The following is a 22,931-nucleotide window of genomic DNA, read 5'->3' on the forward strand; positions in this document are numbered from 1 at the left end:
AACCTGGGCAGCAAACTCGCATAAAGTGGTGGCGAAGGAGAGATGGAGATGTGCAACTGCTGCCTTGCACTACCCAATTGCTACAGCACATCCTGCATCTGCCGTGCCATTGGACACTGCCATACTCTGTCTGCTGTGGGACTCATGACTTCCACCATGTGAACTGCTGCAGCTGGAGGACATGCAGACTTCTGTGTGAGGCACTGCCCTCTGTGGTTCACCACTTGGTACCAGCTCTTGCCGCGTGGTTCACTTAGACAGGTCCTCATCAACCACACGGTCCCTCTTTTCCTGTTAACAGAAATTCCTTAATTTGATGGAATCCGCACAATTACTGCCAGCAGTCTGGTAAATGAAAGGTTCTTTATATCCAAGCATTCTCTAACTCCTCTGTGTGTTTTGCTTCCCGTGTCATCCCACTGATGTAACCTGTGTCCCAGGTTCTGGCTAGTTAGTCGAACAGGCCTAACCATCACTGTGCAGCTGCCAGCCAAGGAGAGCACTCTCTTCAAGCACGTGATAGTGAGTGGTAACCTACTCGACCTCTGGGTGCTTTCTTTATCTAAGAGCTTGACTTTCTATGATGTACATATGGTCTCAGGGGAGCGTTCTTGAGCTTGGAGGTACCCTTGTGCTGCCCCTGGGGATAGACCCTCATTCTAGGGCCTTTTCCCTTGGGTGAGGTTTTTCCTCTTTTTTTTTGAGACAATTTAAAATGCCAGGCTGGGCCTGGGTAAACTGCTTTCAGGCTCAGGAGCACTGGCTCTAAATATAGCTCCAACATGAGTAGGGGCAATTAATAATCCCTATTCTCACCCATGGGTCTATTGGGCTTTACCGCCTGTCCCTATTTCCTGGGATGTTTTGTTCTAATTTACACTAGGCAGAAAACAACATCTCTGTCTTGCCCTGTCCCCTGACTTCCCTCCTCCCTTCCTCATTGCTGCTGCTCAACAGCAGCCCCTGGTTCGAAGCAGTAGGAAAAGCTGGTTAGCCCCTGTCCCATGCATCTGTCAGGGACTCTGTCCCAAGCATGTGCAACCTCTATGCCTTCCCCCACTCCCTTCCTTGTTGCTGCTGCATTGCTGCAACTCCTGGTTCAAAGCAGCAGGAAAAGCAAGTCTGGTCCTGTCCCCTGAGTCTGCCAGGGACTCTGTCTGTGAGACCTGCTTTCCCAGGATCCTGCAACCCCTACACTTGGCACACTCTCCTCAGGGCTTCTGTGTTCTGCCTGTCACTGCAGCCTCTGGTTCACAGCAGCAGGAAGAGTGAATCTGGCCCCATCCTTTGTGTCCCGCCAGGGATTCTGCTTGCTAAGACCCACTGCATGTACCAGTGCCTCAGCTGCCCACACCTGCATGCTGGTACCTCTCCCTTGCTCTGCAGAGTTTTCATTGTCTTGACCTATGACCCTTACAAATAATTTACTTCCTGAGGAACACTGGTGAGTTTGGGAGCAGGTGAGAATATATGTAGACAAACATATCCAATTGGATCTGAGGCAGTACCTAACCAAGATACCGATGAAATTATAATTCCACAGGTAGTATTTAGTAAGGGATAGATTCATGACCTGTCTCTTGACCAGTCTTTACAGGCAGTCTTAAACCAGTGAATTTTGAAGAACTACAAGAGGTCATCCAGGGAAAACATGGATCCCCATTTTTAGAATGCCTTACAAAGACTATATTACAATATACTAATCTGGACCCTGAAAATCCTGAAGGTAAACAACTTCTGGTGACCTAGTTCTTTTCCCAGAGATACCCAGACATAAAAGCTAAACTTAAAATCTAGAGGGGGAACCCCTACCTCCACAGACAGAAAGTGTGGCTCTGGCCTTTAAAGTGTACCATGGTAGAGATTAGAAGGCACACAGAATAAATTTCCACATGCTGGCAAAGGCTGTCCGACCAGCCTCAGCCACTGCCCAGAATTCCTCGTCTTCTAGGGCTAGGAGATCACCAGACCCCAGATACAAATGTGGTCAACAAGGTCATTGGGCGAGGACTTGCCTTAACTTCCACAAGCCAAGGGACTATGTTCTAGGTGCCATCAAGAGGGACACTGGGCTGTTGATTTCCTTCATGTTGCCCAGTACAGGAGGATATCATGTCCAGATAACCCTCCAATGGCTCTCCTAGGCTTGACTATAGACCAATGAAGAGTCCTGAATTCCATGGACCTGACCAGTGCCATCACCAGCAGGGAGCCCTGGGTAACTATCATGGTATGTGGGCAGCCCATCTCCTCCCTTTTGGACAATGGGACCACTTACTCTGTCCCACTTCTTTCTCCCATTACCCCATTGTTGGGGTAGGGGACAACCTAAGCTTCCTCACCAAACCGCACCATTTAGCTGCATTTTAAGGGTATACCTCTAACCTACTCCTTTTTGGTACTGCCAATGTACCCTGTCCCCTTACTGGGAAGGGATCTTCTAGCTAAGTTGGAAGCCTTTATTTTGCCCCGCCCATTTGCCTGAGCTCAAGCTCACCTGTATCTCTTCTGCTTTTTCTAGCCAGCCAACTTCCTAACACGGATAGGTTGCTTCCTTTACCACCTTCTTAGGTAGAACTCTGAGTCTGGGAGGTCCAGAACCTCTCTGTTGCTAAAGAAATAATCTTTCCAAATATGATCTGGAAACTGTTTTCTCTTTTTGTTGTAGCAAACTTTTAAAACATCCAGTACATGTTCTGTAGGACAAATTCTTTCTCTGGTCCACAAAACAAAAACAAACAAACAAAAAAGAAAGAAAGAAAAAAAGCTTATCTTAAAGAATGTTGTTAACTCATGCTATCTCTTTTGTAAACTTATAAGCTACAGGAAACCCACTTAAACCTACCTCTCATGGACCAAATAGACTCCACCCAGATAAGTACATCTGCCTCAAGTTCCCACTTACTATCTATTCCAAGGGGTGGGATTCCTCTGGATTTCAAATGTACATCTAAGAAAAATAATTTTTCTTTTCTCCCAAAAGCACTTCATATTATTCTCTGCTTATAATGTGTGTGTGTGTGTGTGTGTGTGTGTGTGTGTGTGTGTGTGTGTGTGTGTGTGTGTGTTCCAGCATCTTGTTATGTCCAGCACTTGCTAAACACAGGACAGCTCCAAAGAAGCTACTCCAGATGTTCCTATCTCCTCTCACAGACACGGATGCTTCTGTTGGACCTGTTCCTTCTGCCTACCTTCACATGTTTCCACAGACCCTGGACAACAAGGAAACATCCATCTCTTAAGACTGGACAAACACCCCATACTTACTTTTCCAGGTTGCCTAGAGGCGTGCCTGACTATAAAGGGGGCTGCTTGCTCCCTCCTCTTTTCCTCTCTTACTCTTACTCTCTTACTCTTCTCTTCTCTGCTCTCATGCCCTCTTTGTCCCTGTCCCTTCTATCCCCATCATGTCCCGCTTCCTTCCAAGTGCTCATGGCCTGCCTTTCCTTTCTTCTACTCTTATTCTCTCATTAAACCTCTCCACGTGGAACTATGTTGGCTTGCTGTGCTTTGTCCAGGAGCAAGCCAAGATTGAAACAACAACATTGGTGGCCTGCACCAAACCCCAACACTGCCCACAAAAAATTAAACTTTCATTTGAATAAAAATATTAAAAAATGAATGAATTTAAAATATGTCTGGCATTATTCACTCTTGTAAAATCAATTGAACATGGGATCATAATATTGTAAATATTTCATGCTTACAAATTTATGAAATATGTGTTAACATGAATCTGAATATAACTTTTATGTGGAAGCACAGACCATGCATGGATCATTTTCTTACCCTTACTGTATGAGTTTTCAAACAGCATGTCTCAAACATTTTGATCTATTTCTGGATACCTTTATTGATAGCTTTTTTCTTTGGTAACATATTTGTAAAAATAAGCATAGTGAATATAATAATGTCTTATAAATTTTATACTTATGAAAGTTAATCAGTATTTTATACTTGAGAAATCATAATGATAGTTTAAATTTATATTATGTCATAGAACTTCTAATGGGATATAATAATTTGAAAAGACAATAAATAGTAATTGTGACCAGAATAAATATAAGAAAGAAATAAAAAATATTGTCATTTTATATTATTAAAGCATAATTTGATTAAGAATTTCCATATCTGTGTAAAACAAAATCAATACTTAGAATCAAAGTATCATAAATATAGCATAATGTGGACACATTTCTGTGTTTTCTTTAGAAACAGCTATGTAATATGCTTTCACAACCATTATGAAGGACAGTCCAGAACTAGTTTTTATATATTGCTAGAGCATTGAAAAAATCATAGTCAGTTGGTTGATTCATTATATTTATTGGTTCTGAAATGTGCTAAACCTTTATGAATATAATTCAAGTAGATATGAAAGAGCATGGGTTGTAAAAATACTTGTATATTGGATTATTCCTTTTAAATAGACAAAATGACAATAGATGAATAAAACTGTGATCAGAGATACCTAATGGCAGCTCAAGTGCCATCGCCCATGGTGAGGAGAAATTTCATGGAGTGAAAAATCAAAAAGCATTGCTTATCTTCCTTTTAAAATGAAAATCTGCTAGCCAAAATGAGAGTGGTCCTCGCAGTCATGCCTTAATACACTGAATAATGACATTGCTTCTATGGCAGAAGCTTGACTGAAATGAGGAGCTAAATGGGGACTCAGTGGGAAATAACTGTACTTCCCTGAAACTGATGAACTTCAGAACTGAGGTAAGTCGAGGAAAAAATGGAAATCAGGCATCCCACTGTATCTGTACTGAGCACTCACACTGGTCATGCAATAGATATTGATGCCTGCCCACAGAGATGAGCATCTGAAGAAGAAAAGAGCCATTTTCCAGGCCATCTTGATTCCATATTCTTCTTCTCCTGACTGGTGCTTGAAAGCTGATAAAATCACTCCAAAGTGGCATTATCTCCTAAGGTATCTAATTGGGAAAATGGTGACAGGTCGTGGTTCCCACGGATGGAGAGATGCTTACAGATCCTTCATATTTTTTGTTTAAGGGAGTTTTATGATACTCACTCTATTTTGTTATTTTTGAAAAACTAGTATAATAATGCTTTTATCCTTATTTCTTTAGATATGTATTGACATTTCAAGCAGTGTATCAAAACTACATCACAGTCCATTATCAGTAAAAACCTACAGGATAAAACCAACCTTAAAATAACAAAGTAAAAAAAATCTTTTCCATGGGATTTGACATTGTCTAATGCTGTCATTCCTTAAGAAAAGGAAGTAACTTCACTAAATAATTTGCTTTTACCTGCATAAGACTCTGTAGTTATATGTATTTAATTGTCATCTTAATGATAATCTTAGTAAGCATTGTATACTGCATATTTAAAAGGTCTATAGTCAAACCATAGGTTACTGTTTTGTAAAATAATGAACAATTCCCTTGTGAGGGAAACAAGGTCAAAGGGCAAATTGTTGCTTACAAAATTTCTGATACAGTGAGAGTAGCGCCATCGCAGTCTACCAGTGAAGGATGCAAACAAAATGTACCATGGAAACTGTCCCTGGTATAGGAAAAATTCAGTTTTCACTGAAGAATTCCTGGAGAGACAGATTTAAAAAAAGATAAAATCGAATAAATTCAGATATAAGGAGATTCCAATCTTTTACAGCTTCCAAACTGGAACTTCCTCAGACATCAGTAAGGAATATAAAACCAGTACTGAGAAGTGGTGAGTCAGTTTGCTGTCTTTTGCTGCTATTACACTCTTTTCTCCCTTCTATTATCCCAAATACAATATGTCTCAATTTGGATATAGTGCTATAGGCAAACAGTAAATAATGGCTAAGTCAGGGTTGTCAAAATTCCCATTTCCTTAAATATTATTTAAAGATTGAATATGTCAAGCTTTACACAAATTTACCTGGTATAATCTGTTCTTTGGGAACAGTCCATGCTGTTCATTTTAGTATATTTAGCTTTTCCATCCTATTTTCATTAGTTCTAGGTATGATCCTGGAACATCTGTATTTCATTTATTTATGAACTGGATAGTAAGTGGATGTAGCTCACTGTCTCCTCACCCTGCTGAATAACATAGGGAAATTGATTGATTACATTTGCCTTGCTGTTTGGTTGTAGGGAATTGATTACATTTGCCTTACTTTTTTGTTTTGTCATCAGTAACCAATCTCCCTTTATGCTTCAGTTTCCCGACTGTATTTAGTAACCACTACTGTACATTTACAAAATCTTTTTTTTTTAGTTTTTCACATATGAAAAAAATGGCATAGTATATTTGTAATTCTGTGTATGTGACATATTTGACTGGTCATTTTCCCCAGTACTCTTATTTCCATTTATTTATCTACTGAGTTGTATTGAATTCTATGTAAAACACTTCATGTATGCCTAAACTTTCAGTTGCTACCCAACTTGATACTTTGTTTCTGTGATGGTGAATAGTACTGAAGGACTTGCCCGAGGTCAGCTATGCTTTGATCATGCTGAATTTATTAAGATTATATTGTCCAAAGAAACAAGTTGGAACACTTGGTTGGCAGTCAGGTATTTGAAGAAATTTCATCTTTTTTGTTTGTTTGTTTGTTTTATCCAGCTTTTGTTTTTGTTTTGTGAGAGATGTAGTAAATAATTTTTCCATTATATTATATGGGTTTTTCCTTTTCTCATCTTCAACAGCATTCATAAAATTCTTTTTACCCTTTTTTATCAGTTACTTTGATTTGGGTGTTGTAGAATACCACTGTGGTTTTATTTGTATTTATCAGAAATGGTTTCTATAGAAAACTCATCACTGTATACTCAACAAAGGCGACCCTTTCAGGTTTTAAACATATATTTTGCTGATAGATACATTCAAACTGAGTGTTTTTTTTTAGTTTTATGATATAACAAAATATGTATCCTAAAACACTCCTTCAATATAGTTCATAGTGTTAAATTAATTCTCAGTGTTTAAACATCAAGCAATACAATCAAAGTTCTGTACATGTAGATTTTCATGGATGGGAAATAATTTCCACTTGTCCAGTTTCTAAATAAAGAAAAAATCAAATTAGATTTCATATTTTGGAATTGTACACTGTGAATTTGTCTGAAGAGTCTAGACTCTTTTATTGAAAGAAGCAAGTTTTATATTTCTGTGAGAGGAACTGTGGCCATAACATATGGTTTCCAGACTGACAGCAAATGTATCACTAGGAGAACATCTGGGACATATGGGCACATCTGTTTCTGTGAATGGGAGATAAAGGGAGAACTTAACATATATTCTTTACTATTTGTCTTTACAAGTAAGATGTTGCATCTTCACATATAGATTCTGGGTAGGGAAAGTCACATAAACTTGATTAACTATTAGGAGAAAAGAGAAAATGTTATTAGAATGCACACATTTACTTAGAGTATTGTTAACATTCTAATTTAGATAACAACGGGAAAACTAATGTTAACCAAACCAGAAGCTACAATTCACAGTGTGTGTTTTTTCTAAAAAGAGGGAAAAATGAACAAACATTGATGCATTCTTTTAATTCTGTTAGTTGTGCCTTACTTTTACACACAAACATGCAAGTCTAGATGTTTTACTGAAGTTAAGGAGATACTTACTAGAAGGTATGCTTTTGATCACTACTCCTTACTATTACATATGTCTATCAAGAACACTAAAGCAGAAATTCCAATATTTTTACATATATGCAGTAGCAAAAGTTAGTAGAAAAAGAGCCCACAAATTTGATGAACAAGAGAGGCATATTGGATATTTTAGTGTCAGAAAAGATAAAGGAGAAATGATATAACTATAAATATAAGCAAAAAAAGAATTATTTGAAATTCTTAATATTTTCATGACACATCAATTCCTTTTTCAATAAAAATGAAAATAATATGTAAAAATAAAATATGAGGTAGACTACTTCTGCTGTAGAAGTGTGGCTGGTAAAACAAGGAAATGAATGCTTAGATATCTCATATTCTACAATTTTAAATGTGCTCCAGTTTTGTGAATGCTCCTTTTATGTTCTCAGATGAAGAGATGAGATGAGAGCTGTATTCAAGTTGTGTGAATAGAGGGCTTCGGTTTATCCTCTTTACAATCTAATGTTCCAAGCTGAGTGATTCAATCCGGCTTTTTTCAGTTTCTGACTGAATTGCTCTACCTGGCTTCATAGTAACCATGGCAATATGTTCTATCTTCTAACTCCTTCTTTTTCTCTGGGTCATTCTGTCTTGACCTTACCTCTGTCTAGTATCTACTCTCTACTCCCTGTTTCTGAAAAACAATACCAATCAAACTGTTACACACACACACACACACACACACACACACACACACACACATACACACACACACACCACCCCTAAATGCGCTCTCTCTCTCTCTCTCTCTCTCTCTCTCTCTCTCTCTCTCTCTCTCTCTCTCTCCCATTCCTTCTCACTGCTCTTCAGTAGGCTTTGTTTTCTTTACGGTTCTCATTTTGACTTGGGTTTTATATCTCTCATACAATCTGTCAAATCATTCTCTAATTCATCTCATTGTCCCCCAATTGGATGTCACGTTCAAACTTGCCTACTTCTGCCTACTAACTAACATTGCCTTCATTGTTAGAGATTAATCATATGTACTAAAAGAATGTCTATATTCCAGCCAGAACATTCTATAATCCATGGTATGTCTGCATTCTGGCCAGATCATATCTTTGGATGTGATGCCTTGCCATAGTAACCATATTTCTGGATTAAAATACCTCTACATTGTTTTTGTATGATGAGCTCCTTCACCTCCACCTTTTATTTGATTTAGTAAGTAAACAACAATGAATGAGTGGCATAAAAGCATAGCCCTTTCAATTTAAAATGCTGAAAATATTCAGTGATTATACAAACTCACAAATACATTCTCAGTTTCACATTTTCAATTAATAGAGAACTGTAATGCAGTAGAAAATCTAAGTCATCTGATCAATAACTTCATAATATATTATGCCTAAATGAATTAGCTGCTTTGTAACTGCTTCCTGAAATGTAAAAATAAAGCCATTATCTTCGTCACAGGTTAGTGTCAGGAGCAACGGAGCTAATGCCTATTACTTAATGCTGGCACACATTAATCAATAGACTAATATGTATAGATTTTTAAGGACCTGATTTAATAAATTTTCAGATTTTCTTCTGAGAAAGAAAAATGTTCAAATTTTATTATTTTGATGATATTTTCCAACATATATTCAGGAAAATATTTGTAAATATTTCTCTAAAATATGTTGATCATCTTATTAAATGCCAGGAATGTTTCATTGTGTATGTCATGCAAGATATTTTTCCTGATGTGTTCTTCCTTTTCTTTCATATTTGAGTGGGAGATTGCAGATACAGAACAGAAACAATAAAATTATATTTCAGAGAATGATGAATGTGGTAATAAAACATGACATATTTCAATTTATCAAGTTAAGTTAAACAGCGTGTTAAAAATGAAGATGCAGCATACTAGCAAAGAACTAAGGATTACAAAAACATAGCAATGCACATATGCCAGAGAAATGACTCTGCAAGAAGACAACAGAGGCACTAAAGGGAAATCAGTGATAAGACACCAGACAGAATGAAAGAGTAAGTAAATCCCTAGCAGGGCAGTGAGGATGGCTGTAGATGCTTCCTTGGTAAAGGAAGGCCAAAGCTTATCCTTATGCATGCCAAAAGATTGAGTTCAATCTACTTTTTGTAGAAAAGATTTCAGAGACATTATGGAAGGAGATAACAGAAATTCATCTGTTAAAAACATGATCCATATCCAAAATAACTGTTAATGAACACTAAGTAGGATACGATGGAAACATAATGTATACAACTTGTGGAAATGGAGAAAAATGGGCTCATGAAAACTATGGTGCCTTTGTGCCAAGATAATATATTTCCTGAAAGTGGTAAGGCAGTAGATGAATTTGTATAATTGGTAACAAACCATAATGTTGCTGACATAATATAAGATCTCATGAATGTGAGATCAAAGAAGGGGGAAAGAAACCAATTTTAGTGTATCTGATTTGACAAGCAAATCTCTCTCTCTCTCTCTCTCTCTCTCTCTCTCTCTCTCTCTGTGTGTGTGTGTGTGTGTGTGTGTGTGTGTGTGTGTGTGTTTTATGTGTCCTTATACATGTGTGTTTGTACCTGTGTTTACCAATGTGTTAGGGTATAGATGACAGAATTTCAGGTCCATAATATTCCATTGTCACCCTCTACCTTGAGACAGGATTTTACACTAACTGTGGATCTTTGTAATGTTCTTCTTGAATGACTGATAAGAAAGGCTCCAGAGTTAAGTACCTTGTGTTTGGATGGGTGCTGAAGATGAGAACTCAGATTCTTATGCTTGGAGCCCAACCACTTTACTTACTGAGCACATCTTTCCAGCCCTGAGTATTAATTTTTAAGTAGGTTATCAGGTTAGGATATAAGTCTAGTACTTACGAAAAATAAGCCTTAAGAGTATAGAAATAGTTTTGAAAATAATAAAATCTAACAGATTATTAAAACCTTGAGTTAAGGTAGAATTATTCAATTTAAGTAACATAGGTGAATCATAAATTTTTACCTCCAACTCTCACTTTGTTTTTCACTGTTCTTTTGCTTAATAATTTTTGCTTCTGTTGATTTGATAGGAATATTTTTAATTCAAACATTGTGTTCTCGTCCCATCCTCTCTTAACATCCTCAGTATTCTTGCCCTCCTACCAAGCTCCTACTTCTCAGCACATCTCTTTCTCACATTTCTGTCATTTTGTTATTTTGTGACTCACTGAATTTAACAAATGCAATTTGAGAGACCATGTCTTAGAACCTGTCCATAAGAGACAGTGTACTTACCAGTGGAAGGAGAAGCCCTTGGTCCTGCTAAGGTTGGACCCCCCCATGTAGGGGTTGTTGGGGGGGGTGGGCATAAGAAGGGGTAGATGGGAGGGGAACACCCTTATAGAAGGGGATAGGAGGTGTTAGGGTGCTGATGGACAGGAAACTGGAAAATGGAATAACATTTGAAATACCCAATTAAATAAAAATGGAAAAAGAAGAAAAAAAGGAAAAAAGAGATAAAAATTAAAATACAAAAAAAAAAAAAACCACGAGCATGACAAACCTTGGGTATTTTGTCAAAGTAAAAGTTACATCCCTTTAAAAAATGAAAAATAAAATGTTTGCTTTTCAAAAACAAAAGCATTCAAACCATTCCAGACGGACCCATTTAATAAAAATGAGATTCTAAATGAAAAAAAAAAAGAAAAGAGAGAGAGAAAGAGAAAGAGAGAGAGAGGAAGAGAGAGAGAGAGAGAAGAGAGAGAGAGGAAGAGAGAGAGAGAAAGAGAAAGAGAGAGAGAGAGAGAGAGAGAGAGAGAGAGAGAGAGAGAGAGAGAGAGAGAGAGAGAAAGTCAGGGCACAGCTAAAACAATGGAATTTCACTTGCTTCAGTCTATCAATAATAAATGAATAGTTCAGCAGGAAAGGGTAAATAACCCCAAGATCTTTTGTCCATACCAAAGAGTGTTAATATATTCATTATTTCAGACCCAAGGCAAATAAACTTATTAGTTATGAATTTGTGTTTATAATGGTTGTGTAGTGCCTAGAAGTTGACATTTTATACATTTCTTTTTATCCTATTGTCTTCCTTTCTTTCCACATACTCATCCACAATAATCTGGAAGTCTTGGAAGAAGTCATGTAAACAATTTTTAAGGCTGTATAGTCTCTCAATCACTATGTTGAGTTTATTACTGAAAATCTAGTAAATGGGAACTCCCGGTAATCTACCAGGGTGACCCTAGCTAAGACCCCTTGTTATGGGAGATATAAAGTTTGAATTGGCCATCTCCAGTCAAAAATCCAGGCTTTCAATGGAAGAAATGGGACAGTGACTCAGCCACAGAACCTTAGACCCACATTTTTTCCTGCCCACAAGTACACTGGTAAAAGATGGAGGAGAATTTGAGGGAATGATTGCTTCTCATGTCATAAAAGGGAACCAACTGCCGACAATATTAATGATATTAATTGTAGGTTAATGTTGATATGCAGCTGAGAGCTAGTACCAGTTAGATCAAGGACATGATTGGACTGTGATAAAAATAAGGCAGGGTCAAAGTTTTATAAGACAGGAGAGAAGGAGAAGGTAGGGGAATCAAGATGGAAATAGGGAAGGATGACCCAGATCCAGGTGACCTTGAATTGCCAAGGTAGGTGGGATGGATTTCTGTAGGCAAATTTATCTTTTCTAGGTGGGAGGTTTATATTCTTATCAATGTATTGTACGTTTATTTATGCGAATATATTGTGGATTGAGAATTTAACATATAAATCTGATTGTTGGGTTACAGTTTGTTGAGTCTTGATTTTACCAGGTAGTTGGGAGTTTATACTTTAACTACCAGGGGATAGTTGCTGCGAGTGTGGCAGAATCCATGGCAGGGAGCAGCAATAGGCCAGTCACTTCTAGAACCATGATTTTACCAGATACCTAGAACCAGAGAGTTTGAAGGTAGCAGAGAGCTGCTGGGAGAGGTACTAATATGGGATAAATTAGCACTAGTTCCGATGGCTCATTGGAGCCGGGACTAGCAAGGGAGTGAAATTGTCAGAGTACATGTGAGAACTGTTCTGACCATTTTTAATTTTTACTGCAACAATTAATGACTTTTTTTTTTTTTTTTTTTTTTTTTTTTTTTTTTTTGAAGGAATCAACACTTTATTTCAAACTATGTACTTAAGCATTATAGGAAGTAAACAAGTTTCAGACTTATTGCAGGACAAAAAATGATTGAAAAATAAATGTAAAGAAATAAGCTTAAACAACAATAACAACAACAACAACAACAAAAAAAAAAACCAGGACTTTTAATGTTCCAGAGGAATTTGACATCTTAAATGGCACTTGATCTCAAACTGTCTGTGATAAGTAGGGCAGCTAATGTCTTTACTAGCCCTAAGAGCTTCAGCAGCTCCTAGCTCAGCACTGGGGGGGGAGGGGGGACTTTTTCAGTGATTTATCATGAAGCTCGGTATTGCTGCTTACAAACCCAATTTAGATCCTACCGTTCCTATATCAGTATAGTCGCTAGAAATGTTGTTTACATCCTCACAGTACTATGACAAACAAAAATTTACCACCACCTAAGTCATTAAAAATGCTCTGCAGGCCTGAGACCCAAAAGCCACAAAATAAATACAAGGAGTCCAGTCCCCTCGAGCACAGTTTATTTCATGAACTTTGGTAGCTGTCTCTCCACATTCAGAGCCCTCCACATCCTCAGAGTCCCAGTCTTAAATGTAATATTAAACCAGAGGCAAAGAACGATTCTTTGTGAATGTATTTTCCTCACTAGATTCATTTCAAATGTGAGCTAGCTATGCTAGGTTAATATTTATACTCCTGGCCACTTCCAAATCCCATAATATTTTCTAATCTAACCACAGTCTTTAACATTAAAAACACACTCTCATACCAAAGTAATATTGCCCTTTGTTTGCATCCCAATGCAAATATTTTTGTAAGCTATCCTTCTATTAATTTGAGCATTTTCGGATGCTGCAACCTCTAGCTTCATCCTAAATGCTTGAGAATATATGCATGTAGAGCAGAGTGTTATTATTGCCTCCGGCTAGCTTCATGTCATCCACTTTGTCTTTTGCTTCACTCCTTTGATAGTATTAGCAGGCCAATTGTGAATCTGCCAGATGTGTTTCCTTGCAAAAGGACAAATCTAAAAAGGCTCGTGTTTTTCGCTCTCTTCCAGGACTGCTTTCATTAAAGAACATCCTTATCCTTTTTTCATGAAACTCAGCTTGCTTAATCAGAGATGGAGCAAACAACAATTAATGACTTAATTAATGAAATTAATGAAATATTACTGCAGACAGGAACTTGGCATAACTGTCATCTGAGAGTCTTCACCCAGCAATTGATGGAAACTGATGCAGAGACTACAGCTAAACATTGATTGGAGCTTGGAGTGTTTTGTGTAAGTAGTGGGGTCAGGAAGGATTAAAGTAGCCAGAGGGGTTAAGGACACCATCAAGAAAACCTTCAGAGTCAACTAACCTGAGATTACAGGGCCTCGTAGAGACTGAACTGCCAACTAAAGAGTATACATGTGACAGATTTAGGCATATGTACATATATAACAATTGTATAGTGATGTATTCATGTGGAACTACTAAACTAGGATCAGACCTATCACTGACTATAATGACTGCTTTTGAACATCTTACTCATAACTCTGCTGACTTGTATAGCCTCAATAGAAGGAGATAAGCATAATCCCACTGCAACTTGATATGCCAAGGCATATTGATTGTTATCCACGGGGGATCCTCCTCTATTCTTAAGAGAATAGTTGGGGTATGGGGGAGAGGAAGTGTTAAGGGAGAACAGGAGAAGAGGAGGGAGGGCATATGGACAAATACTGAGGCAAATGCTAGCAGCAAACCATTGCACTGAAAAATGGGATCCCTGTTGGAGGACTTAGAGAAAGGATTAAAGGAGGTAGAGGGGCTTAAAACCCCATAAGAACAACAATACCAACCAACTAGAGTTCCCAAGGACTAAACCACAACCCCAAGAATATACCTGGAAGACCCATGGCTCCAGCTGCACATGTAGCAGAGAATGGCCTTGTTGGGTACCAATGGGAGGAGAAGTCCTTGGTCCTGCCAAGGCTGGACCCCTACTGTAGGGAAATGTCAGGATGGGAAGGGAAGGTGGTAGTTGGGAAAGGGGAACACCCTCATAGAAGAAGAGGGAGGGAGAGGAGATAGGGGCCTTATGGACAGGAAAATGGGGATGAAATAACATTTGAATGTAAATTTAAAAAATCCAATAAAAATCCAAATGTAAACAACTTAATAAAATTAAATGTAAAGAAAAAGGAAATATATTTGAATAAGTTTTTTAAAATAATTTTCAATTCATTATCAATATATTTTTATATTTTTATAGTTATATAATTTTTGGTCAAGATGCTTTCCATTCAACAATATAATATAGATATAATACTTTTTGTAAAAGACGTTGCATTTGTGAAATATGAGGACATATGGAATCATAAAAGCAGAGGAAGAACAAGGGTTACATTGACAGGTAGATACACAGATATAGATAGACAGACAGACAGATAGATAGATAGATAGATAGATAGATAGATAGATAGATAGATAGATAGATAGAAAGATAGATAATGTAAGTTTTATAACTAAGTTAAGGAAGGAAAATTATTTGAAATTTAGGAGAAAATGATAACAGATAACACTTATTTAGTAAATAAAACAATTCATGTTAAATACAATCAAAACATTTTTTCATTTCTTTCTTCCTAATAACTCTAAGCTAAATTTTAGTTGTAACTAATAAAATTATTAACACTTCATTACATTGCTTAGTGAGTATCTAGAAGATGCATATTAATATCGTTATTATTTCAGTCATGTTGATTAATTTCAATGTGATAGATAATTTTACATACTTTAATTGGAAGGTCAAAGCTGAATGTATAAGTATACCAAAAAATTTAAGATTTCTAAGACAATTATTTAACATTAAAATAATCACACTCAATTGTACACAAATTTAATAAATTATCTCCTATCAAAGATGAAAACACATAGAAAGGGATAAAATATTTTCTCTTTTTGTGCAAATGCTATAAACCAACATAAAAACTGAATGTTATTTCTTCAGATGCCAAAAGTAATTGAAAAAGTAATTATTGTTATGAAAGACAAAGAGAAGCAAGTAAACATTAAATCTTTTCTTTTATGTCATTCAAGTCTGAGTAACAGAAGAAAAAGCTTGGGAATATTTGGGGAGGAAGATACCCTTAGCTGTGGCACATGGTTTGACAGTTTGGTACAACCATGATGGAAATAAACGTTATTGAAAATATATCATGCACATGTCCCAGTTGTACTCTTTTATGGATTTATGCCCTAAGTACTCAAAATCCTTCCACCGACTTACTTACATATCTATTTTCATTGCTGCATTATTCACAGTAGATAGAAAATTGAAGTAGCTTTCAAGTTTGCCAATTTGTGAACAGATATGAAAAAAAATGAGGCTATTAAAGGTTGTATTTAATCCAACCATGAACATAATAAAAAATCATGATGTTTGTGAAAAATAAATGGGACTGGAATTGATTATAAAAGGAAAAACAAAACAAAAAATGTGAAGTTCACAAAGGCGAATAACGTATATTCCTCTCATATATGGATAAGCAGTTTTAATTTGTGTATATATCAGGCGTATTTAAGTCATTAAAGTATTAGGTAGAACAGATACCCAAGCTAGGCATGAAGGATGGAGATGTGGAAGAGTTAATAGGAGAAAACAAAGAAAGCAAAAGATTTGCTGTTGGATGTGAGGGAGGAGAACCACTGTATAAACAAAATTACAGAAACTGCATATGAGAGACAAAGAAGTACAAAACACACATTAAAATCTCACCATGGGACCTATTTTGCTTGGTGCTACCGTAAAATCTGAAGAAAGACATGAATAAATTATGCACAGTTATAAAAATTATGGTTTTAAACATATTTCTAAATTAATTGAAATTAAAATGCTAGTCCCATCACAATACAGCTAAGAACACAGAAAAGTGTGTTAAAATGAGCCATCTCTACAAAAACTGGTGTCAAATTCATACAAACACATAGTTGTGGGCTATACATTCCACATCTTATCTCCAACATCCCATATTTACATCACAATGTAAGAAATGCTCCAAATTTACATATGCTTTGAAATTTTAAAATTCATATATATATGAATATATGTATGAATTCTCCCCTACAATATATATTACATGCTATTATACTATATACACTAGATTTTATAGATACACATTTTATGTCGAACACACACACACACATACACACACACACACACATACAGAAACATACTTATTCTAAAATGGAAGATCAAAGAGCATACCAAGTGAGTGATTTAACCAAACAAAATCAAAGTTCAGCAAGAACTAATCATAACCTGTTATGTCGTAGTCAACATTTAGGGTCTATACCATAACCTGAATCCCAAAGTATTTAGTTTGGGTAGCTTCTCTCATCCAGTTCTAATGTCTGTAACACACATAGACACTATTAGACATAGGCCAACACCATCCCACAATTGCAGCGTCCCTTGGCAGTTGCCCTAAGATCTCGGCAAGCCAATACACTATGTTTTGCATTGCAATTAAGAATTCTCCTTCATTGATTCATCCAATGTCAGTTGAGAGACTCTTTTTAAGGGCACTAAGTAAGTCTACTGTCAACTGTCTTCTATGTTCTCATTCTTACCTGTCAAAGCGTCAAAACTATTGCCACTTAGCCATTGCTTCTGCCATTGTGAAATTCTGCTTCCAGCTCAGATGTGGCCACGAAGCTGCAGCTGCATAACTTCGTTTGTTCTATTCGTTTGGAGCTTTGTATGTTCCTCTATTCTGGCTTGAAGATGGGGAGATGGTATTCAAATTAGTCACTTTCCAACAATTGTAATACAACCACTTGCTTGATTTCCTAAAAAAGAAAACTTTGTTCTCCTTTATTCCCTCTCACCCCAAGAAAACATGATTGAATCTATTGCTGTAGTACAAAACAAGATGTTTCTCTACTATGGTGATGATCCAGTTAGAATAGCTTCTGTAACAACAAAAATCACTCCATCCTACCTGAAAACCCTTCTGCTTTAAATTCAATTTCACTCATTTTCTCAGGACATGAGTATAATAAAGCCCGAGTTTTGTCCTAATCTTTACCATAGTTTCTGGAATACTTCTCTGTGGTAACTTACGAGGTTACCTTCACTGCCAGTTTTCCTCTCACCTTTCTTTAAATTGTCCCACAGTATTCATTGTGCTTTCTATTCCAAATTCCAAACTCTTCGGTGTTCTTTGCACATACAATATTATCACTGGCAAACACGATTTCATTTTCCTGTTAAGAAATGACATATAGGAGTAGAGAGGTGTCTTAGTGGTTGAAAGCATGTGTCACATTTTCTGAATATGCAATTTCAGTTCCAAGCACCAATATGATGGCTCACAACTATTTGTAACACCAGTTCAAAAAGATGCAATACACTCTTTTGTCTGGCAAAAGAACCAGGCACACATCTGGTATGCATACATGCAGACAGAACACTCCTTCATATAAAATTAGAAAGGGATGATTATATCTAAAAATAAAGATATATAACATGTAAAGTTAAAGCTTTCTAATTTACATAGATATGATAGCATGTGATAAAACAATATTTTCAGAAATAGTAACCAGGTAATGAATCAATTGCTGAGTCTAATTCTAAATATGACATTGAATATTCTGTATATTATGTATTTTTTCAACCATTTGTTGAAAGAGAAATGAAGCTAAAAAGAAAAATTATAATTTATGTTTTATGATACCAATCATACCTGTCATTTATTTTAACTGTATAATTGCATTATAATATTGTATAATGTTGCAAAAAGTATTATTGTTCTGAATTATTAAGAGACAGAGTTCTTGGCAACCATGTCAGGTACACCCAGTAGATGGAAATTACTACTATTTTCATACATGAGTTAATACAACTTACAACCAAAACATATTTTGTCTACTCTGCACAACTTTATTGCCAACTACTAACTGCAAAGTTCATATTCAAGTTTACCAATTGAACTAAATAGACATCATACATTTTACTTCAAATTAATTCAAAAATAATTTATCAATTACATTTTAATTTCAATATAATATAACAGATTTAGCAGACTGTGGGGATAGAGGGCTTGGTGGAAGGGAAACTGGGAAGAGGAATAACATTTTAAGTTTAAATAAATAAAATAAGAAATGAAAATGAAAAAAAAAACCACTAATGATATTAACAGTGTCTGATATGGTTCTTGACACTTTGTAAGTACTGTATAAAGTTTGAGGAACTTCTAAATCATCTTAAAAGCATCTGTTCCATCAGTTTGTTAATAAATGATAAGATTTCCAAATTCCTTTCTAGCTTCATGAAGTATATATTTCCATATGATAGCACCACTGTATTAATGAAAACGTAAAGCCTTTGTTGAACATTCTGAGAGGTTTTTGTAACTGTTGCTTTCTTAGTCCCAAGTTCAACATTCAAACTCTTTAAATGCATGTCTCAAAGTTTGAAATGTTTGATCATTGACTGATTGATTGACATTTATATATTGTATTTCCATTTTCTGTTTCCAATAATTTTCCAAAGGTTTGAAAAAATATGATAAAAAAAGAGTAAAACTCATTTAAATTCTACATACACACTTTTAAAGTTCAACTTAAATTAATATCTCAGTTTAATGATTTATTTTAAGTTTTGGCATATATGTTAACATAAACTATTTAAAGAATAAATAACTTCTTTCCTACATCATTATTATTAATGTTATAACTAATTGTAGTTACATTTTAATAAGCCTTTTAACGGTAATAGCAAAGAACTAATTTTATTAATAATTGTCTAACCTGTTTAGGTCTAAGTTATTGACTAAGCTGTTTCAACAATCCCTTTCTTACATGTTGCGTCTCTTCAGTAAGTGATGACAAAGCATCTTAGAGATCAAAAATTTGAAGATAATCTGGCACGTTCCTGTATCACGTTTATTTCTTTCATTTGTTCAATTATTTTTGCGGTTTGCCTGCTCCTGTGTTTTGCATTGCAGATGAGGTGTTAATGTTGAAACTAGTCACTCCCTAACTAGTATATTGTAATCATTTGCCTGATTTCCTAATAGAGAGAATTTTGTTCTCATTTTTGTTTTGACCAGGGCTTAGTATTTAATTATTTATTACACATTATAATGCAAATGGATTTGACCTGTAGAGTTGACCCTAAAAAAATGAAAGATTAATATTTCACCTTTTAAACCACATCATTTTTGGCTTCTGTTGAATAATACAATGATAAGAATCATTCATCTAAATTTCATTGCTGAAATTGTATTATTAGTCCAGTAAATCCATATGTATTACTTTATAATAAACAGCGTTCCCCATTACAAGCATTCCATCTCCATTTCCTCAATATATTGATTCTGTCAGTTCACCTTTGATTTTATAGATGATGTCATCTTTGTTTATCTCACACAAGGATAAACAATAAAAATTTAGGTTTAGTGTCAAAGGCTACAATATTTAAGACAGATGGGACACTAGTATTTCAATAGAAAATCTGGATTCTGCCTATCATGAGACAATCAGCACTCATTTTTGAAGGGGATCACTTCAAAAAACACGATTCAAAAATCATCATTCATTCTCCTCTTCTGCAAACTGAAAATAACTTCACTCATTTACCTACAACATAGCAAATAAAAGATAAAATTTTCAGCCATCAGCGATTGATATAGTGTTTTTTACTGAAGCTTCCTTTGATGTTCAGAATCGTCCATGATGCATTAGATCTGGTACATTTCCATGATTAATAGTTATTATATTATAGATCTAGAAATCTCTTCTGAGCTTTGAAGATTACAGATGCTGGTTATTCTTTAGGAATCTTTCTCACTGGGTGAGGTTCAAATTCTGGTTTTTATTTGAGAAACTAACTCACTCAGTGTGGTTTTCTGGGCTTGCTGCATTTTGTATCACAATTATTGTCCAGAAAACATTATATATATATATATATATTTCCATAGTATTGTAAAATGCACTAGAAAATTTCTGTGTGTGATGAGTCACTGCAGGTCATTAATATTGAAAAAGAAATTTGATGTGTCAGAGGCAAGTGGAGGTTAGAGAGGAAAACAATCAGTAGTGCACAAAACATTCAAAGTAGCATTGCTAGAATAAAGTCAGATTTCTATGAGTAAAACCATATGTACACCGTTCTTCAGAATACAGGCTGTGTTTCTTGAGAAAATCAAATTCATTAACAGCTGATGAGAGAAACTGAATCAAGTTAATGCTCCAATGTGCCTGATAACAACTGCATCTAAATAGCCATGCTTGACAACTTCAAAGATGCCGGCTTCATTAGTCATAACAACTCCGTTGACTTCACAATGACATCAATAATCCGTGGTTTGTTTAGTTGCTACCAAATATCCCAACATTTCAAGATGTGACTCTGAAGGCATGGACTCTTGAAATAGTAAATTGAATTTCAAGAAAAACTTTGAGCATTTAAAACCCTGTTCGAGTTTTACAATTCAGTATTTGAAAGTGTATTCTTAATTATTTAAATTAACACAAACGTAATTATTTTAAAGACAATTGGACCTTTCAAGAAGTGGTTTTTGTTTTATAATTCTGTCTTAAAAAAATATTTGATTACTTGATTCAGGCTTGCCCGAAACTTGCTGCTTAGTGAATATCAACCCAATTTCCAGTTCCTCTGGACTCTCTCTGTACCATATAGCAACTAAAGCAATTTACTACCACACCCAAATACGAGGAGGCATTTCACATAGACATTTACACAAGAAGAAGGAGATGGAAATTTCACACTATAGATAAATATTTTGTTGGAAAAATGAGGTATGTATCAAAAAATACTTTTCAGGAATCATCAAAGTGCAAAGTGTTGGAATTCTCTTTATAACATAATTCAATTCTATTTAATATTAAAAACAAACAGTAAAATGAACAGCAAAAAGTAAAAACGTCTTCAAACATAAGGCACAAGTTAACAAAAACACATTTACCTTGTGTAACACTCACAAAATTTAGCCTAAAAATAATGTACCCCAAAATTTAAAGGCAAGTGAATTGATAGATGCAATTCATTGGCCCTTATTCTAGATTGCAATATATGTGACTTGTAATTTTTGTAAGACTAGGTAATAGTCTGAAGAAATGATCCATCGTTCATTTTTCATTAATCACATGCAAATTTGAGTGGTTTACCACCACTCATCCTTTTATATGTCTTATATGCTTTGTTCTCTATTTCTACGTTAGCTGTGTGATGGACTGAAGGCTTTGTCTATGGTTATTTGCTGCCTATTTGGAGGGTAGAAATTAATTGTATCACAGTTGTTTAAAAATACAGCAGCATCAAAATTTTAAAAAAGCATTTGCAGGCTTAATGTGGTGCAAAATGATCTATTAGCTATAACTATATTTAAGCTTATGTTGTATTTATGCTGGGATGGAATAATTTTTCAGTTTGATGGAAAAATGCACTCACTATCTTCAAAGTGAACTTTGTAATGCATAGCAATTAATATTCTGACAATAATTCTCTCTTTACAGCAATTACATAATTTTTCATGCCTTTTTTCTTTCATATTACATTTCAATTTCAGTCTCATTTCAAATGTGGAAGTGTGCAAATCCACTGAATGAAGAGTTATACAGAGTAATGAAATATCTTTTTTGCATCTTTTCTTATGTATTATACTCTAAAACCACTTGGGCCATTAGAGGCATAAAATAGACATCTATAGTGTGCAGCTGAGGCTTTAACTTTTAAAACAATATTTTGAAATACTTCATGTGCATTTATTCAATCCCTTCTGTTTCATACTGTGTTTATTGTAAGTTACATGATGATGGAAAGGTCTGGCACCTAATGTGTGGGCAAGACAGACATAGTCTGGATTCCCCGAAAGCATTCACTCCTCTGACAAGAGACACACAAACAACAAAAATATGAGTGATTGAACGTGATTGGATACCTAAATAGAAAATGCCCCTGTGATTCATCTATGACTAAGTTTAATGGAGTAACATGATGAAGGTGTAGTCCAGGTCTGTTTGCTTTAACAGGAAAAAGTTCTTGGGCCAATTATTTTATTCACTAAGAAGAATTGAGAAAATGAGAAAACAAAATATTTTAAGACTATTGTAAAATGTGGAAAGAGCAAATGTATATGATAGCAGATAGTGTCATCACTCAGATTGCTTCTACTTTTCTTCTACATAAAG

This window comes from Rattus norvegicus, chromosome 2 (assembly GCF_036323735.1).
Source record: "Rattus norvegicus strain BN/NHsdMcwi chromosome 2, GRCr8, whole genome shotgun sequence".
Lineage (NCBI taxonomy): Eukaryota > Metazoa > Chordata > Mammalia > Rodentia > Muridae > Rattus > Rattus norvegicus.